Here is a 19,536-nt window from a genome sequence, read left to right on the forward strand (position 1 = left end):
CAGATGAAAAGAAGAGTAAACAAGGCGAATGCAGAAAAAAAGAAAACTAAGTAGTAGTTCTAGCGAACCACTGTCGATGTCACTAGCCGACATGATGATGACAGTGACGATGATGATACTATAAATATTAATATTTTGGCGAAAATGAATCAATAAAACTGATTTAAGAGACCTCATTTTTATTTCATTCTGATATTCAGGCTAAAACACACTCAAAGTAATCCCAATCCAGTGTTATTCGTTAGACTGAGTTATGGAGTGATCACTCCTGCATAATTTGACCGCCGAGCGTGAGTGAGTGCGACTTTTAATTTTTGTTATTTACTGCTTTTGTTCGAAATGCAGTATTCAGATTTGCTCACTTATACACAAGTTTAGGCCTAGTGCAGACTTACAACCAATTCATATACTTACAATAGGTACTTGTAGGAGTACGAGTATGAACTCGGGTGAAAAGGTAAAATTAGAGTATACTCGTGTATTTTATTTTAAAAAAAAAAGTAATTGACAGCATATTATGTGATTGGCGTAGGCAGTGGGGTGACACTGTGTCAAAATATCAAAGGATATTTAAGTATTGATTGCAGTTGGTCTAATTTTTCATAGCAATCGCTGCAGCGGGTTATTATACTTGTCATATTAATTATTCTCTTTGACTCGACACAAGGAAAATCATAAAATTCATCATACTTCATGTTTTCCGTGACATGTATTTGACTTAATCCACTGTCAATTGTATGATTTTTAAACTTTGTGACGTTTGTAAATGTGATTCAAAAACAATAGTCTGTAGAAGTCGCCTGTGTGCCTCGACCCTTACCTGCGCAAGATTCGTATTTGAACACTGTCAAGATCGCACTTGTATATTATTACAAAAACCGATTGTTTGTCATCGCTAATTGGGTGTTTTATTACACGTCTTTGTAATAATAATGTTTTGTGGGATTCTCTTGAAATCAATTTTGAAGAGAATTATGTTTTGATGTTGCTTACTGTAAGGTTTATTTTTGGATTCCCTTTTGTTGAATGAAAATACTGACTATAGAATATTAAATCTTATGCAGTGGATAGAGATATTTTGTAAATTACATTTAAAAAAATCAGAAGTTCTTGCAACGACTGTCTTTTGCGTATAAAAATATTAGTGGGTGGGGGAGACCGAGGAGAGTTGTGACATTGTCCATTTTTGGAAACCTATTTATTATCAGCGAGCTCGCAATAACGCGTATTTGTTAGCTCGAGACTTAAGCTAAAAACACGGACTGTTACGAACGCGCTAGTAGTTAATAAGTTCCAAAAAATCGACAATGTCAGAACTCTCCTCTGTCACAACTCTCCTCAGTCTCACCTATAGTTGACAGCACCCAAGATATTTTTATTGAAAAAGCGTACCTGTCGTGATTAAGTAAGATGCTTTATTCCATACGTATGGTGAACTTGACGTTTTTCTTATTAAAAGATATAATAATAGGTAGGCGTTCCAAAACTTATATTTCATAACAGTAAGTTAGTTTTTAAAATCATTACTTAACGGTACTTTACAGTCAGTTTTGGGTGTCACGAATTATTTGACGCTCACTGTACACCTAGGTATTTTTGTTGCGTTTTCGACAAGTAAAAATTTTAAAACGTAAAATAATACTTTATTGTCAAATGTATTTTATAGCTAACTCTATGTCTAGAATTTCACATCCAAAAATACTCTAATCCCAAAATAATACGCTTCAAATTATTATTTGGACAATGAATTATTTGCTGCTTTTACCGTCAAGTGCTGTTAATCCCGGATTATGATGTCAAGAGATGTCAACTGAACTCCGACACATTTTCAGTACGTGCCTCTTGTGTTTATGTTACTTTGATTAGGGTTTTGGTGGGTGCACCGAAAATTGAGTCATTGGTGGAGAGTTTAAGGTTCAAAGTTTGTTGTAGGGAAATTTATCTATCTATACTTATAATAAATCTGTAGAGAGGTCAATTCTGTACATGAAATATATTTTCAAAATAACTATCAGGGGGTGATAAGTGATCGATACTGATGCCAAAAATGCAATCAGTAAAATTTTTGTCTGTCTGTCTGTCTGTCTGTCTGTCTGTCTGTCTGTCTGTCTGTCTGTATGTTCCTTATAGAAACAAAAACTACTTGACGGATTTTAACGAAACTTGGTACAATTATTCTTCATACTCCTGGGCAGGTTATAGGATACTTAAAAATTCCCACGGGAACGGGCATTAGCGGGAAAATCCTTTTGTATGAAAAATCTAAACCGCTTAAGTTAGACGCTTGAAATTTGGCATGTAGGTACCTTATTAAACTTAGAGCTTAGTTACAACAAGGAATTCCCGAAATTCTCACGGAAACGGGAACAAGAGGGAAAATCATTTTGTATGAAAAATCTAAACCGCTTAAGTTAGACGCTTGAAATTTAGCAAGCAGGTACCTTAGTAAAGGAAAAAACATTTGTATGAAAAAATCTAAGCCACTTAAGATAGACGCTTGAAATTTGGCATGCAGGTACCTTAGTAAACTTAAAGCTTAGTTACAACAGGATATTGCGAAATTCCAACGGGAACGGGAGTTAGCAGGAAAAAACATTAGTATGAAAAAATCTAAACCGCGTAAGATAGATGAAGGGGGTAAAACGGGTTCCACGCGTACGAAGTCGCGGGCGGCCGCTAGTTGGAAAATAAACATCTTGAATCGTTTGTAGTTCATATACGTCAATTTGAAGCAAGTGACATAGTGTGTTGGAACAACTATACTATAGCTACATATTGTTTGGCATGAGCAGAATTCGAACCTGTAATTGAAGCTTGCATTAAAGTCCGATACATGGACTATTACTGTAACAAACCACAACAAATACCTAATAGATAAAAGTAGGTAAAGAAAAGTAGTTTTTTCTCGAATATGAACTACTTACATGCAAATATAGTCTATTAAAATTAATGATAATTAAGTAATTGTGAGTAACATCGAATAAAATTAGTCTTGTTTCTTTCTTTCAGAGTAGTAAGCTAAATTTCAGTACTGTAACATTACGACATTTTCAGGTTTAAAAGTTAGAGGAAAGAAAATTAAGAAAGACCCGACATCACTCGAACAGTCACCCAAATATACAGCAGACTGACGATATAAAGTCTATAAATATGTTTCATTGCAAAATATGACTTTTATTGCTGCAATGCGTTGAAGACATTTTTATTTAAATACTCTAAAAATACCGTTCAATGTCAACCCCTATAAAACATACGTAGTGTGATAAATAAGTGATAATTAATTGTTGTGTAGAAATAATTAATAGATTGTAAGACACAATATATTTTAGAGTATTGTTGACGTCAGACAAATGCTCGGAATTTTTTTCTATGCTCCAAATGTAATAATTCTTCTGTAATGTGACATGCCGATTTTGGTTAAGGGGAAGTTCTTAGCGATTGAAACTATTAGTGGAGAAATTAATGTGAAGCGTATACATATCAGTCTGAGTTATTCTTATATCATCCTATATCTGATTTCATTTAGGTATGACCACACATTTGCACTCATGGACCAATTGGGATCTTTTGTGATTTCCTTTTTTTATACATCACAATCCTTCAATCATCTCACCATTAGATTGTATGTTCTGTCTAAGATAGTCTTCCCGGGCTCTTTAGGTATAATATCTACACCAGAACTTATTCAAGCTGTCGCATCATATTCACACACGCAAAGCAGCGCTTTGCTCATGCTATAAAAATGACATTTGTTTCTTAAGTTTTAGACCCATTTTGTGGAGCTTAAGTTTGTGGCAAAGTGTGTTTCGAGTCCATTCGAGTGCACGTATAGGTATGGTACTTAACTACTTACATTATAATCAGATTCAGGGTCCATATCACTTTTGGATTAAATAAAACCTTCACAACGCCTGTTTCTTCATAATCTCTCCTTAACTCGGGTCATTACAGTTCTAGCTGAAATAGGTCCCTGATATACCTACCTTAATGAGCCTGAACCACATCTGTTCTGAAAAATACTTTCTCTCTCCCAACACCTGTTCTCCCCAACCTCCCCTTAACCCGGGTGATAACAGTTGCATTCTAGTGATCCATCTTATTGCCCGCGACACAAAACGGCAGTCGCTACGTTCCAGCGTCGCGCGTCCATCTTGCCACGCGCTGTTTGTGTATCGTCGCATACCTCATCCTAATTTATTTTAATGGCCACCACATAATAACACTATCTCACAGTATTTTTGAGCCGTATTTATTGTTATGTAAGCGTTTCAGCGATTAGAAAATAGTGGAGATTAAGGTTGAGTTGAATTGTTTTTTGTGTTTGGAGTTGAGCTTTAAATAGGTGGACGAGTAAGATTGATTTAATATACAGGATGGAATTTTGTAATGCCACCTGGAGGGAAAGTACTCTTAATATTGTAGATAGAATTTTTTTCTCAAAGAAAACATTCCTTTATTTTTTTAAATAAATAGAACTGCATTCAAAGATATATTTAAAATAATAATTACAACCTGTATTTTTATTGCATCGATCGTTAGGGTTAAGTATAAGGATGAAATCTGTCAAACAAACTTGATAAATCAAATGAAAGGAAAACCATGAAATCTTAAATTATTGTTATTATTTACAGAAAATTGTATGGTATGGTGGTACATTTTCGAAAAAAAAAATCAAAAATCTTTGAACGCAGTCTTTTCAAAAATAAAGGAATGTTTTCTTTGAGTAATATTTTCTGTCTACAGTATTAAGGGTACTTTCCCTCCAGGTGACATTACAAAATTCCACCCTGTGTAGCCATCTGCAGTGATTTTCTGTGAATACACTAACATTACTTCCAACTTTACTCTATGGTACAGAAATTAGGTACCTATTTAGTTCTTTTAATTCGCTTGTGCAAAACATAACAAAATTACCAAAGACTTTTTCAAATTAAAAATCTGTGACAGTACACATCAGATCCTTAACAAAGTACAGTCATTTGCGTAAACTTCATTTAATAAAGCATAACACGACGTTTCTTAATCGGGTCGCAAGTGTACCGTGAAATGGTCCATATTTTCCCTCAAAATGGCCAATTTCGGATGTAAAATTAGCACCCATGCCGCGGTGAGGCGAAAATTAGGATTTTTATTGAATTTGTTGTTTGTGACGCATTTAATAAAGGTGTGAGATATGTCTACAGTACATGTAAACAATTTACAGCACGTTATTGTGTGGAAATGAAACTGATTTTCATTCGGGAACGAATTAAACCTGGCAATAGATGCCATACTGATGCTATACAATGAATTGTGACACAAGGAAAGTATTTAAGTAAACATACTGATTGAGCTTGGTGATGGGCTTAGTGACAGACAGAAACTTTGTACAATGTTTATAATTATTGTATTATTAACTCACACTTCTTCGATAAATCTTTTTTCTTTCTCCGGTGCTTTCTCTACTACTGATCTAGAATTAAATTAGACAGACTTAGATCAAACTTTTCAAGGTTTTTATTTNAGGCTGGTTGCGACATGTCGTGACAATCTGTGTGGAACATGTCATGACAAGTTGTGGTCATGATGAGTAACGGCGTCAACGGCTCGAGCGCGGAGGGCCGCAGGCCGCAGCAGCGCGTTCTGCGCGCGCGCTTCGGGCAGCAGCGCGGTCAGCGCGGGCGCTTCGGGCAGCAGCGCGGTCAGCGCGCGTGCATCGGGCAGCAGCAGCGCGGCCAGCGCGCGTGCATCGGGCAGCAGCAGCGCGCGTGCTTCGGGCAGCAGCAGCGCGGTCAGCGCGCGTGCATCGGGCAGCAGCAGCGCGGTCAGCGCGCGTGCATCGGGCAGCAGCAGCGCGGTCAGCGCGCGTGCATCGGGCAGCAGCAGCGCGGTCAACGCGTGTGCATCGGGCAGCAGCAGCGCGCGTGCTTCGGGCAGCAGCAGCGCGGTCAGCGCGCGTGCATCGGGCAGCAGCAGCGCGGTCAGCGCGCGTGCTTCGGGCAGCAGCAGCGCGGTCAGCGCGCGTGCTTCGGGCAGCAGCAGCGCGGTCAGCGCGCGTGCTTCGGGTAGCAGCAGCGCGGTAAGCGCCAGCAGCGGCAACGGCTCGCGCTCGGCGCGCAGCAGGTCGCACGCCAGCGAGTGCGCGGGCAGGCGGTGCAGCCGGGCGAGTCGGCGCGTCACGAGCGGCGCAGGCGCGGCGAGCGCTGCGTGGTGCGCGGCGCGGTCGGCGCAGCAGGAGTCTAGCAGGTGCGCGCGTGGTGGAGCAGCAGGGCGCGCGTGTGGTGCGCGAATGGTGGTGGAGATGGCAGAGTGGACCTAGCAAGATGCACAGCGGATCCCAATACGAGGCGTCAAGTGTGCCTTGGGTAGAGAAGACCTTCGAGGGCGAAGGAATTGCAGGAAGGCCGAACTGTTAATTATGAAAAATCTAAAACGTTAAAATAGCGGTATCATTATAGCCAATGAGATGCTGTCATAGTGACATTGACAATACGTCAATGTCACACGAGAATCAAACGTCAGGATAGAGGGACGCGCGGAGACGACTCCGCGCGCTTTTGTGCTAAGTGATGAATTGTAACTAAAATAAGGCAATATAATGTGAAAGTTAAGTATCCAGTGTTTTATTTATGAGAATAGATCGACCGGCCTTTAATACTAGGTACAGTTCTTATCCTCTATTATTGCATTAGGATAATTAGGGTAAACCGTATAGCTATTGCCCACTTAAAGATTTCAAACACATTGAAATGAAAAATTAAAGAAAGTATTTTAATTATCGACCATTTATGACTTTTTTCTTATAACTCAATAAACTGTTAAACAGAATATTAACAGTTTTTAGTTAAAACTTACGTAACTTAGAAAATATTGAAATAAATTTAAAATCCTCCAAAAAGTACAGTCATTGCCCATTACTTACACTAATTGGCCACATCAAAGCACAGTAATTGCCCAGTATCTTAAAACAAAATAATCAATTTGAAAATGACAAAATAGGCTTTAAATAAACAAAACAAAACATTAAACTTAAATTCTAGTAGTACAGTCTACAAAATTTCAAAATAAATTGCGTTTGGCCTTATGAACATATTATCAAATATTTCTTGAGCTGATGTTGATGAGTCAGAATCGGTAGAGACAGAATCATCTACTTCAAAACATAGATGACGCAAAAATTTGAATTTTATCATAATAATATGTAGGTATTTATTTTTTTATCTTCTTTGATATCAGTTGAAGTGGTTGCTCAGAATGTTCAATTAGCTGTTGGTTATTCTTCCCTAAAGTTGTATCTATTTCCTTACAATTAACATTTTCACTAGTAGATTTAACGTAGGATTTTCATTTTTTGTATTTGCGTTTGAATTTTTATCAATGTTTTCAAGCCAAACCATATTTTTCAGCAATTTATCTTGTAGATAAATTGTTGGATACATCTTGTACAGCTTCGATCGCTTTTTGCAAATTTTCTATGCTATATTGAACTTTTGGAGTCTTTGGCATACTGAAAATGATACATTAAAAGCCATTTCAATATTTATGCCTGTAAATTGCAAAACAAGTCTAGCAATGAGCAACTTAAACACTGCTACTGCATGGAGGCAACACTCTAATAATAATTGCCCTGGGCAATAACTATACATTAATCAATGCTACCCCCAAAATAACTAACATTTAAAACGTTAAATCCTAAATCAACAGTTGAATGAAGCCACTAACCACGGATGTTATGTAAACATACATGTTCTTGTCAAATGTGTATGACAAAATTATATTATTTACGATGCACCCGAGACAAGAAAATTTTGTTTATAATACTATCACGGAGGCGAATTATAAAAAGGAAAATATAATTTATACCAGGGTTAAGCACAACAATCGTATATATGTTACGGTTAATGTGATAAATTGAAAATTATTAATAATAACCGGTTATTATGAATAATTACCGACAGTCGCGGTAAAAGTGATAAATTAATCACATTTAACAGTGATTATTTAATAATTCAACCTTAGTACTAACAAATTTCTTAAAAGAGAACAACATCTTGTGTACGTGCTCGTGTACAGCCAAACTTTTGAACGTTTTGATATCATATATTAATATAATTTGGCATAATGAGTTTGGAATGTTTTTTGCATAATATTACTTTTCCATGATGCCTATAACATAATGTTTTGATTTAAAGTGAAAAATAGGTTAAGGTGCGGCGGGGGGGGGCCCTTGGGCACCCCCAAGCCGCCCATTTAGTTTTTTACACACATAAAATGACCTCATATTAATCACATTAACCAAATCATGCGGTAATTATTCATAATAACCGGCGATTATTCATAATTTTCACATTTATCACTTTGACCGTAACATATATACCAATAAAACGTGTCACCGTTGAAATAATTGGAGCAGAAAATTATTATAATATTATAAATAGTTTAGAGACTGGGTATAATTTTATATGTCGCTCCCGAGCAGACCGCGGCTGTAACTCATATTTTTCGTGTACGGCGACGAAGAAGATTTGATACTAGCTTGTAGAAAGATAGTTTAAATAATTAGATTCAATGATAGAGATACCTCACCCGTATCTCACCTGAAATATTATTGATATAGTATATTGATTGGACAGTAAATTTTGGTTCATATCTACAGGGTGTTAGGTAAATGGGTATATGAGCCGACACTAGCCCATGTTAACATTAAAAAAATTAAAATGATGATATCAAATTTCTGACTTCACCATACCATTTCATGATCATATCATACATTTCATCATCATATCATTTATATCCCCAAGTTAACATGGGCTAGTGTCGGCTCATATACCCATTTACCTAACACCCTGTATATTTGCTCAGAATTGAAAATTGATATTTTTAACTAAAATAGTCAGACACGAGTCTTAACGTGACGTTTATTAATGAGTTATTATTACATTATGTACTCACATGTTAGTTGAAATGGAACGCGAAAGTTTAAAATCTTAAATTGATATTATTATTTGACACTTAAAATAGCAATCTGCGACTCCAGACATCATGTACCTATGTTAATGTATATTTTTGATTTTTCATTCTTAACAAATATTCATACAGTAGCTATAAAATACAATTTGAGCAATACTACTAATAAACTTTGGAATGTCAAGTACCAAGACTGCTCTATCCAACTACAAATAGACAAAGATTTTATTGTACTTCATAATAAAATAATTCATATAAAAAGAGGTTGTTTATTTCGCTACCTCGGAAACTACAAGACAGTACGTAATTTTATAGTTTTATCGGTTTTCTGCAGCCGAAAATATCAAGAAAAGGCGGGCTCGGGACGATTTATTGGTGATTTTATTTTTTGTTTCCGTTGAAAAATGTTCAATTTTCTCGTCATTAGTCCCGCCTTCATTCTAGAGGGCTATTAAAGAACTATGAATAGTAAGTAGGAAGTTTGAAATATCTCCGCCGCTGCTGGACTATTGTGGTGAACATACTCGTAATACAAACATTAGCTTTTCACGAGGGGTTAACTTTTTTTACTCGTATTAGTAAAAAAAGTATCATAAGCATGGTAAAATACAAATAAAAGTTCCTATTATTTGAGTTTTTAGCAACTTCTCAGCACCAGCTGATATTACGGTGGTAGTGCAAGCTATTTTTGTAACATGTACAATTGTACAGGTATACCTACCCAAGTGCCCTGAAAAAGGCTTTTAAAGAATTCAGTTTTTGAATAACATAAGGCAACAGTTATTGGCTGATCTATCAATAACCCTCAAAGGGTTTGAATGGTTTTCAAAATTCAACCCTTAAATAGTAGAAATGGTAACGCAAGTTTTACGCGAGTAAACCGCGGGGCAAAAGCTAGTTTTTTAACATTCTCAGATAGTTTTCTCATACTTTCTCCACGATTAGATCATCGTAACGATATCAGATCCCAATCTTCGTTAGCCAGCCCTGATCCCGGTTATTCCCGTGGCTTACGGCGCCAATCTAATCAAACTTCGCGCATTCCCGTGTACACGATCCCGGGATTATACGGCACGTATTGTATATTATACGGTTAGCGTTTTAGGGTTGGGTTGGGTTCTAGCTGAGTAAACATATGGATGAAGAATACTTTTAGTATACTATTTCGGTGTAATTATAGTCTTATTTTATGCCAAAGCATGGTCTGAAAGATAATACGTTTATTTTATTAATCACGCCTCATAACAACATGATTATCAGTTTTAAAGATTTAAAAGATCACATTGTTTTTAGAGACAGAGATACGATGTTAAGTTGCAACGATATTATGAAACAATTCAATTCAATAAAGTATAAAGTTAACATGACTTAAAAATAAATGTCCTATATCCACATACGAATAAATAATAAATAAATAAATAAATAAATAAATCTTTGGACAATTTCACACAGCGCCAGCTAGCCCCAAAGTAAGCAACTTAATGCTTGTGTTATGGGTGCTAGCTTAACGGATATACTACTTATATACTTCTTTTTTTTTTAAATACATAAATATTATACATAGTCACACCCAGACCCGTCACAGAAATTAAAATTCATCATTTCAATTTCTGCCCGGCCGGGAATCGAACCCGGGACCTCTCGGCATAGTAGTCCGTTCTGAACCACTACACCAAACGGCCGACGAAAGAAATATAAACAAAATGTTAAGGAAAAAAAAAACTTTAAACTAAACTTCTGTCTCAATCTAAAAGAATATCAATAAAAAACAACAAAGATCGGTGGCATTATTTTAAATAACCCCAAGGGAACTTCACCCTTTGAGGAGTCAGAAATAAACCTCATAAAATTCAAATTAGCGTCAACCCTAAATCTTTGGGGGCCATTTAAATTCATAAAGTTTAAAAAACTCTGCCAAAAAAGTGCCCCAACAATTAACAAATCGGTGGAAGTGTGGGGTTATTTTTAACTGTTTCCTACTGGTGACTGAAGTTTTTGGGGTTAAATTAGAGCGGTAACCTGAAACGATTTCTGAAACAATAAATAGTGGGTGACAATTAACGAAAAAATATACTTTGGCATTGTAGGGTTAAGGGTTGGTACACACGTACAATTATTGTTGTAATTACAATTTTAATATTAAGTGAAATTGACAAAACTAAAATACAAACCTATGTATTGCGTTATGTTCTTTTAGATAAGAATAAGAAGTAGAGGAAAACACTGTTAGGAAAATGCATAACGATGCCACGATGGTAGGTAGGTATTCAATTTTCTGTCTAGGTACTGCTAAGTTTAAAATTGAAGTAAATTTAACATAGCTACCGGACACCGGTAAAGGTATACCTAAGGAAAAACTTCATGTAAAGATTTGGCTACTGCATGAATGGAGGCAAACCTCCTTACAATTTAACGATGAGATATTTTGTATGTTTGTCCTCATGAAATACCATAGCGACTGCCATAACGAACACTATCGTAACTGCAATGTACCAGATAGTAATTAGCAGACTGAGGAAAAAAGAAAAAAACTCAAAATTCCTTTTTTAAAACTTGTCACCTCGTGTGTCCCCAGCACTAACCCCCGTTACCCGAAACTTTTACAATCACAACATCTGTTTGTTATTCATTCTATTTGCGTACATCCGAGTGTTTTATCCTTCCCCTGTCATTGTGGCTCAATTAGGACCCCGCATTTCTTTTTTAATGGCTCAAGTTATATTTCAATCGAGTTTCGGATATAAAAGTGGTTTTTTAACATAATTATATACCTAATTGAGTAATTTATCGGTGTGACACAAGCTTTATAAGATTTAATGTTTAGTATTTATGATTCGGCACGTGCTGAGCGTCAAATTTTACGAGTTTTATGAATAACATGTGGATATTTTTTCTTGTGGTTAAATTAATTACGAATAATTATAGAATATTTGAACATTAGGTAGGTACGTAACTACGCGGTTTTGTTTTTAAATTGATAATTAACAAAATGTCAACGTATTTTTTTTTTCATAGTCATAAATCTTTATTACACGTAAGACAATAAATAATAACGTTTCAAACGATAAAAGTTTTTTTTTTTTTTCAAATATACATATCTTAAATTCCTACAAGTAAACTCCAGGGACTTATCACAAAAAGATAGGTACGTTTGTTGAACACTTATCTTGTTTAAAATATCATTTAGTATTAAAACTTTTTTTAAGGCTCTAAATAATTTATTTAAACTCATAGTAGGTACAACAGTATCATGTTAGTAATATTGACAGACCAAGTTACAAAGTTGCGGGAGGCCTATGTTCAGCAGTGGACGTCCTATGGCTGAAATGATGATGATGATGAAGTTACAAAGTACTAACAATTTTAGCTAAAAACAATTTAAAACTTGTATTTCACAAAACTAAACCTACTTCTTTACCTCTTCGAATATAGAAAATCCCTACTTACATAAAATCAAGCAGAAAACTGCGAAAATATTCATCTCAATGCTCCGATAGTAATATTTGCGTCCTACTTCTTAACCTAGATATTTCGGATTTGCCTTTTCAGCCGTGTGGTATTATGAATACAGCTTTACTTTAAGTTGGAGTGAATTTTGTCGGGTGTAGTATGCAAATACTGGGTTTATGTTGGGGTTTTGTGGGAAATAGTTGCATGTATAGTAAGTAATGTAGAAACATAGTAGTAGACCAGAGAACTGTTACTAAGGCTGAGTTGCACCACCTAACTTTGACCGTAACTTTAACGATAACCGGTGTTTTTTGTATGGAGTTTGACAAATTTTTGACGTTTGTCAAAGTTAAACTAAGATGGTGCAACCCAGCCCTCTACATTATGGGTGATAATTGATACAGTTTTCGTTAATGTGTATCAATTTTGAAATATCTGTAATTTTACTAAAAACGATGAACAAAAAAGGCAAATTAATGATTTTGTGAAACAAGGAAGGCATAATCATGTTTCATTTTGTTATTTATTTACACTCGTACTTATGAAGGTACACAATTAAATTGTTCTCTTTGATTAACAAAAAAATATAAATATCATCGTAGAATGTAGAAATCGTGCCTTTTAACCATAAAAAAGATACATAGAAAAAGGAAAAGATTTAAAATAAAAATCTTCGCTACATTATAAAGCCACACTCACACCAAACGAAAGTTGCAATCCAGTGTTATGAGTCTCTCTGCATTTATATTACTGTACATTTACATCAATGTAAATGCAGATCTTTATGTAAACGTAGCCGTGGGAAAATGTATACAATGTAGCAACGGATTACGGATTTAGGGAGTTGACTTTAAAATTAGACGTTTTTATTGGAGATTTTCACACCATTAATCTTTTAAGTAGGCAAGATAACTTAATATCGTCTGCTGTTAAGGTGTAGTGCGCATTCTTAATTTGACTAGGATTTAGTGACAGTTTTTATAGTTATGTAGGTATGTAAGAAGTTACTTAGGCTGGGTTGCAACATCTTACTTTAACAAACGTCAAAAATCTGTCAAAAACCTTATAAAAAACACCGGTTTTTCGTTAGAGTTCCCGTTAAACTTAGGTGGTGCAACTTAGTTGAGTAAATAAAAAAAAATCTTTTTCACCATGGACAACAAATACTTTTTAACTGACAAAAAAGAAGGAAGTTCTCAATTCGTCTGTAGGTCTTGGTAGGCTGGCAACGATTCCATATTTGGCCTAATTTTTTCTGCTTTTAGTGCACTTTTTTTAGACGTTTTTATTGTTTTGTCAAATTTTGATAGACTGAAACATACTCGACGTGGGCTATTCCGTGGGCAAAAGTCGGTCGGTACTCGGTAATTAAATACAGCAAAGTGACATACCGTGTCACAGTCCTCAAAACAGGAGTGAATATTGTTATTGTCACGTAACACCGTGACAGCAACAAGTGTCCCGTTTTAAAACGGGACTGAAATAGAAATGGACACACGGACAATGTTTCTTGATATGACAATGTTGGCTGAAAGATCTTTCAAAGGGGTGTCTTAAACTTGTCATATATTATGACATAGCTTTATGAATCGTATATTTAAAGCTTTTTGTCCTGTTTGAGAATAAGATTTTTTGGTTTTGTTCTACTGGAAATTTAACTTTTACCTCCCCAGTTTACTCTAGCTAAAGGGAAGGAAGGAAAACATCATAGCCTGAATTAAAAGGATATTAGTATTATCTTAACAGTTACAATAGCTAATTCTAAACCTGTGGAGATTCAATGTCAAACTAATAGTCCAATTTTTTTTTGTCCTCTACTTAAAATCTTTTGAATAAAAAGTTACATGCTTATTTAATCAATTATGTAAAAAAAACATGGGTGGTTTTCTAATGAGACATGTAGCTTCCAATATCTAGACTACCTATAGAATATTTTGTGATAAGTTTAGGACCTACCCTCGTGGAACTTTCACTGGTACAAAACTCAGTAGATCTATCAAAGTCTGAACATTACTATTACTAGCCAATTATTATAGCTAGTAACAATCCTAATGTTCCTAGCTCCTAGATCTAGATACCTGCGGAACCCCCGCGGCGCACGAGTCCAATGCAGTACGCGAACCATACGGTTGAATATATTAAACATTTAATTAAGTATTTGATGCTTTTAGTTAAAAAATAATATGACTTAAGAAAGAAATATGGACTATTCCCATCTCGTGTTTAATCAGTGACGGCGAAGTTTGTCCAAAATGTCCAAAAATGGTTAAAAAACAGGTCCAGGACAGAAGCCAATACTAAGTCTGTGATACTAAAGACAGAACCCAAAGAAGTCAGAAGCGGTATCCCTCATTGTTGCAGTACGTCTAATAAGGCACAGATAGCAGCCGCGATGCGGATCCCCGACAGATGTATGCTACAGCAAATTTTAGAAGTCTGTAGATCCTAGAGACTAAGGACAGACCATAAAGAAGTATTTTAGAAGTCTGTAACATAATACAGAGACTAATTAATACAGAGCCCAATGAATTCAGAAGTGGTATCCCTCATTGTTGCAGTAGTCTATTAAGGCGCAGATCGCAGCCGCGATGCAGCCCCCCGGCGTGCGCATCTGATGCGGTTATACTCACAAAGATAGTCTACAAGAAATTTTACAAATCCCAGAAACCAAAGAAAGAACCCAAAGAAGTCCCAGTCAGAAGTGGTATCCCTCATTGTTGCAGTAGTCTATTAAGGCGCAGATCGCAGCCGCGATGCGGCCCCCCGGCAGGCATCTGATGCGGTTATACTCATAGATGTAAATAAACTACAGCAAATATTTGAAGTCTGAAACATTTATCCTATGACCACGGAAAAAAAAAAACAAAAAAAGTCCTAGTAAAAAGTCTTATACCTCATTGCTTCAGTAGCAGATCTAACCAAGGACAGAACCCGAAGAAGTGGTATCCGTCAATGTTGCAGCACGTCTATTAAGGCGCAGACTGCAGCCGCGTTGCGGACCTTCGGCGCGCTCATCTGATGCGGTTATACTCATAGATGTAAATAAACTACAGCAAATTTATCCTATGACCACGGAAAAAAAACAAAAAAGGTGCTAGTAAAAAGTCTTATACCTCATTGCTTCAGTAGCAGATCTAACCAGGGACAGAACCCGAAGAAGTGGTATCCCTCATTGTTGCAGTACGTCTATTAAAGCGATCTTGCTCCCCGGCGCGCGCATATTATCGGATGCGGTTATACTCACAGAGATAGTCTACAAGAAATTTCACAAATTCCAGAAACCAAAGAAAGAACCCAAAGAAATCCCAGTCAGAAGTGGTATCCCTCATTGTTGCAGTCCGTCTATTAAGGCGCAGATCGCAGCTGCGATGCGGCCCCCCGGCGCGCGCATCTGATGCGGTTAACGAGCGCAGGAACAATGTCTCTATTAGCTTATTCTGGGGTTTTAGATCGGAACACGAGTGGGGTGGAGTGGATAAGAAATAAGTTATGATGGGTAGAGGTATAAAAGTGGGCGCCAAGTGGGAAATCATAACAGGAAAATATGTGGAGGGAATTTGAAATAAATAATTATTTCGGCATTTTACACTGCGACATCTAGTCTCAAACTAAACAAAGCGTGTGGTATTGGTGTCAAAACGATACATGTAAATGCTTATTTTTTTCTCAATACAGACACATTAACAAAGAGAAAAGGGTTTAATATAGGGTAAAGGGTAATGAATATTGTGAATGATTTTGTTCACTGCCCTCTTCTAGGTTATTGTTATTTTAACATAGTGAGTGAATTATTTTGAAAATTAGTATTCATGTTTTATAATAAGTTATAAATAATAATATTATAACTGTCCTGAAAATCACATTCTACAGTAGGCATTATGCAACTAGGTATAGAAAAAAATGCAATATCTCCGTTAAGTTTTTTTTTTTCAAATAGCAACAATGCAATATTACTCCATGCCTTCCCTGTCCAATCGAACCAGATCCATTCCACCTAACTATGCAAATAAAGTAGTAGCAAAAACAAAGCGAGCACGGTAATTACACTTGGTGGAAAATTAACCAGATACGCGGAACATGCCCGTAATGAGTCCGATATCCCGTATTTAGTGCACGCCACTGTACTAGAGGGCATAGGTTTTAATTAGGGACTTTTAGATTGAGAACTTCATTTAGGGATGGACATTAGGTACAAGCTTTTAAAAGGCGATGGCATAATTATATCTTATCTATCTTACTGCGACATATACATCTTTGAATTTGAATTGAAATTAAATATCAGAATGTTTTTGGATACTCCACGTGTAGGGTTGCCAGGTCCAAAAACACAAAAGCCGGACTCTGTGATTCATTGGGCCGGACATTTTACCCTAAAAGCCGGACAAGTCACGGGGTGCAATTAGTGTCATACCGCACGAGTGAATGCTATCATCAACGGTTGCCCAACACCCTGATGCGAGCGCTTGATATTATTCTGTAGCTTGACTTTCGCCTGGCGCAGCAGCCACATAAAAAGCCTAACAAAAGCCGGACAGGCCGCACAAGACCTTAAAAAGCCAAACATGTCCACGTTCATTGTTACTATTACCCATTTGTCGTTACTTTGAATTTGATTTGAAAAATAAATTGAATTGAGTATCGAAAAGTTTCATGTGCATTGTTATTTCCAATTTGGCGTACTTTTTGTCTTTAAAGCATTTGAGTACACGTTAAAATTATAACATTTAACTGTTTTTGTTTCATGCATTAATATTTTAATAGAAAGTGACTGATCGTTTCTTATAAAAAAGTAAAAGTATTTTGGAATTAAAGGTGAATTAAAAATGTAAAGTCAAAAGAAGTGTTTTGACTTTCGTGGTCTTATAATCCTATTTTTTTTGTTTTACCTAACTTTTGTATCTTAGTATTTATTAGCAAAATTCGAAGTTTATGAGATGTAGAGTTCTAAATTTTCCTAATAGAAAATCTATTGCGAATAAATTAAAATTCCTCCATTTTTTAATACAAACATTCTAAGACCACATTTTATGAAACCACACCCGTAACAATAATTGAAATAACCCTAACCCAAAACGGGTTGGTAAAAAATCAATCACCCACACGTTTGAAAACGGACCCAGACTATTTTGGTAGATAATTTATAAAATAAAGAAACGCGATCTTTTCTGCATGTGTGGGGTTGAATACGGGACATAAATCTGCAGCCACAGGGTAGTAAATCTTAAACCCCTTCTACTAGTGATGTACTACCCCCAGTTTATTTAGACCTGCCTACCCTCCCTGTACTTAGAAGAAACAAGACGCAGAAGGGAAGTCCAATCAAAGCTTAGAGGCCAAGTTACACTGGACTTTCCAGTTAAAATACATATAAAATTTTCAAGAAGCTCTTAAGCTATGTTTCGGTTACCCTTTCTAGTCGATTTTGTAAATTGATATTGGTTTTCGCCGGCATTTATCTTGGGATGTGTGAATTTTTAATTTGGTTGGACAGAAATGGACAATTTATTTGATTTTTATCGGTATTTGTAAGATTTGCATTTTGGTAGATATCGTTTAAACGTAGATTTGTGAGTGTTTAAGAACCGTAAATAAATTTATCTATTGACATGGAATATTCATGTTTACTAATTAGGAGCTATAAGCTCCTAATACCTACCAATACAAATAACCTATATTTTAGAGTCTTTAGTTGTTTAGGATTCCTAATTAATCTATTAATTACACACATTATCAAATTCCAAGAACTTTTTAAGAAATTATTTGCAAGAGACACGTATTAATGGCATCAAACAAATCCCAGTGGACGAAAACTATGCACAATCTTGCGTATCTTGTAAAGGACAAACGCGAAATTTTATAAAAGCACTAGTTTTCCCTACTTCTCTCTCTCCCAATGCTAATAATAATCCTTATACAAAATTATTGAGGTCACACTGAATTTTCATGTATCCTCATTCGTATTTTATAAACCACAGTTCACTTTCAGCAAATTAATCATACCATACATCTCTTCGGATAAAGATATCTCCAATCGTTTCTATTTCCCAAACGGGGCGGCCCTATTTTTTACTTTTTAGAGTTCCGCAGGTGAAAACATGGCCGCCATTAAGGTATTGACGCGGGTAGTCCGGCAGTGTGCGGAACCCGCAATAATTCACAAAGAAAGCCTACCGCCAATATAGGAGTAGTGTTCGGTCATAGATTAGTGGGTACAGAAAGAACACTGAGTATACTTTTATACCTAAGACGCCATAATTTGCTATATCGAAAAAAAAAAACATACTGAAATTACTTAGTCCCGATTTGATATCGGGATGGCTTCAAAGGGTCTTATTAAAAAAAGTAAAACACGCTATGAAAACTGGTTTAAAATGACTTTTGCATACTAAATACCAATTTAAACAAGTGTTCAACGGGTGTTTAATTTTGTGTACTCTGGGCCTCAGTTTATGAATCCAATGTAATGTTTAACGAATCCAACTGATGAAAAATTACAAACACTTCCAATTCGTATGCTTCTATTAAGAGTGCCAAGAGATCTTTGTATGTAAACAGTTTCAATAAAACATCTCAATGTGAACTCTCTTCAGGATGTTTGCCTTCATCAAAACTAGTATTCATGCGCTAAAGTAGATTACAACTGCATTGTAAACAATATCCATTTCACTGCTTCCACAACAAACGTATCAATCACAGGCAAAACGTAATTAACATTCAGTTCTCTGCAGGACCTGAGTCAGCCATAAAATCTAAATCAATTTTAGGCATGAACTCCTCTGACAGCCTGTCTGTTCCGCGTTTACTCTTAGACATCAAAGGCGCCGGCAGTCGGCATAATTCAAGGCAGATACAATAAAGTGATCGGTACTTTATCGACGCTAGGGGATGGATGCTACTTTATACAACATTGCCCATTTATATTTTACAATTTTTATTGGCCGAGTGTAGGAGGAAGAGATGTAGTATTTCTCTTGGACTAGAGTTACGTCATCTTGCCAGAATTGTAAACACGTGTGAATTGAAAAGAAGATCACTGAAGGTAAGATATTCAGATAATATTATGAAGAACTAAGAATAGTTTAAATGATAATATCCTATCTCACATTTTTGTCACAAAATGGTACCTACCACTTTAACACA

This window comes from Ostrinia furnacalis, unplaced genomic scaffold (assembly GCF_004193835.3).
Source record: "Ostrinia furnacalis isolate ACB-3 unplaced genomic scaffold, ASM419383v2 OfSCF4235, whole genome shotgun sequence".
NCBI classification, from domain to species: domain Eukaryota; kingdom Metazoa; phylum Arthropoda; class Insecta; order Lepidoptera; family Crambidae; genus Ostrinia; species Ostrinia furnacalis.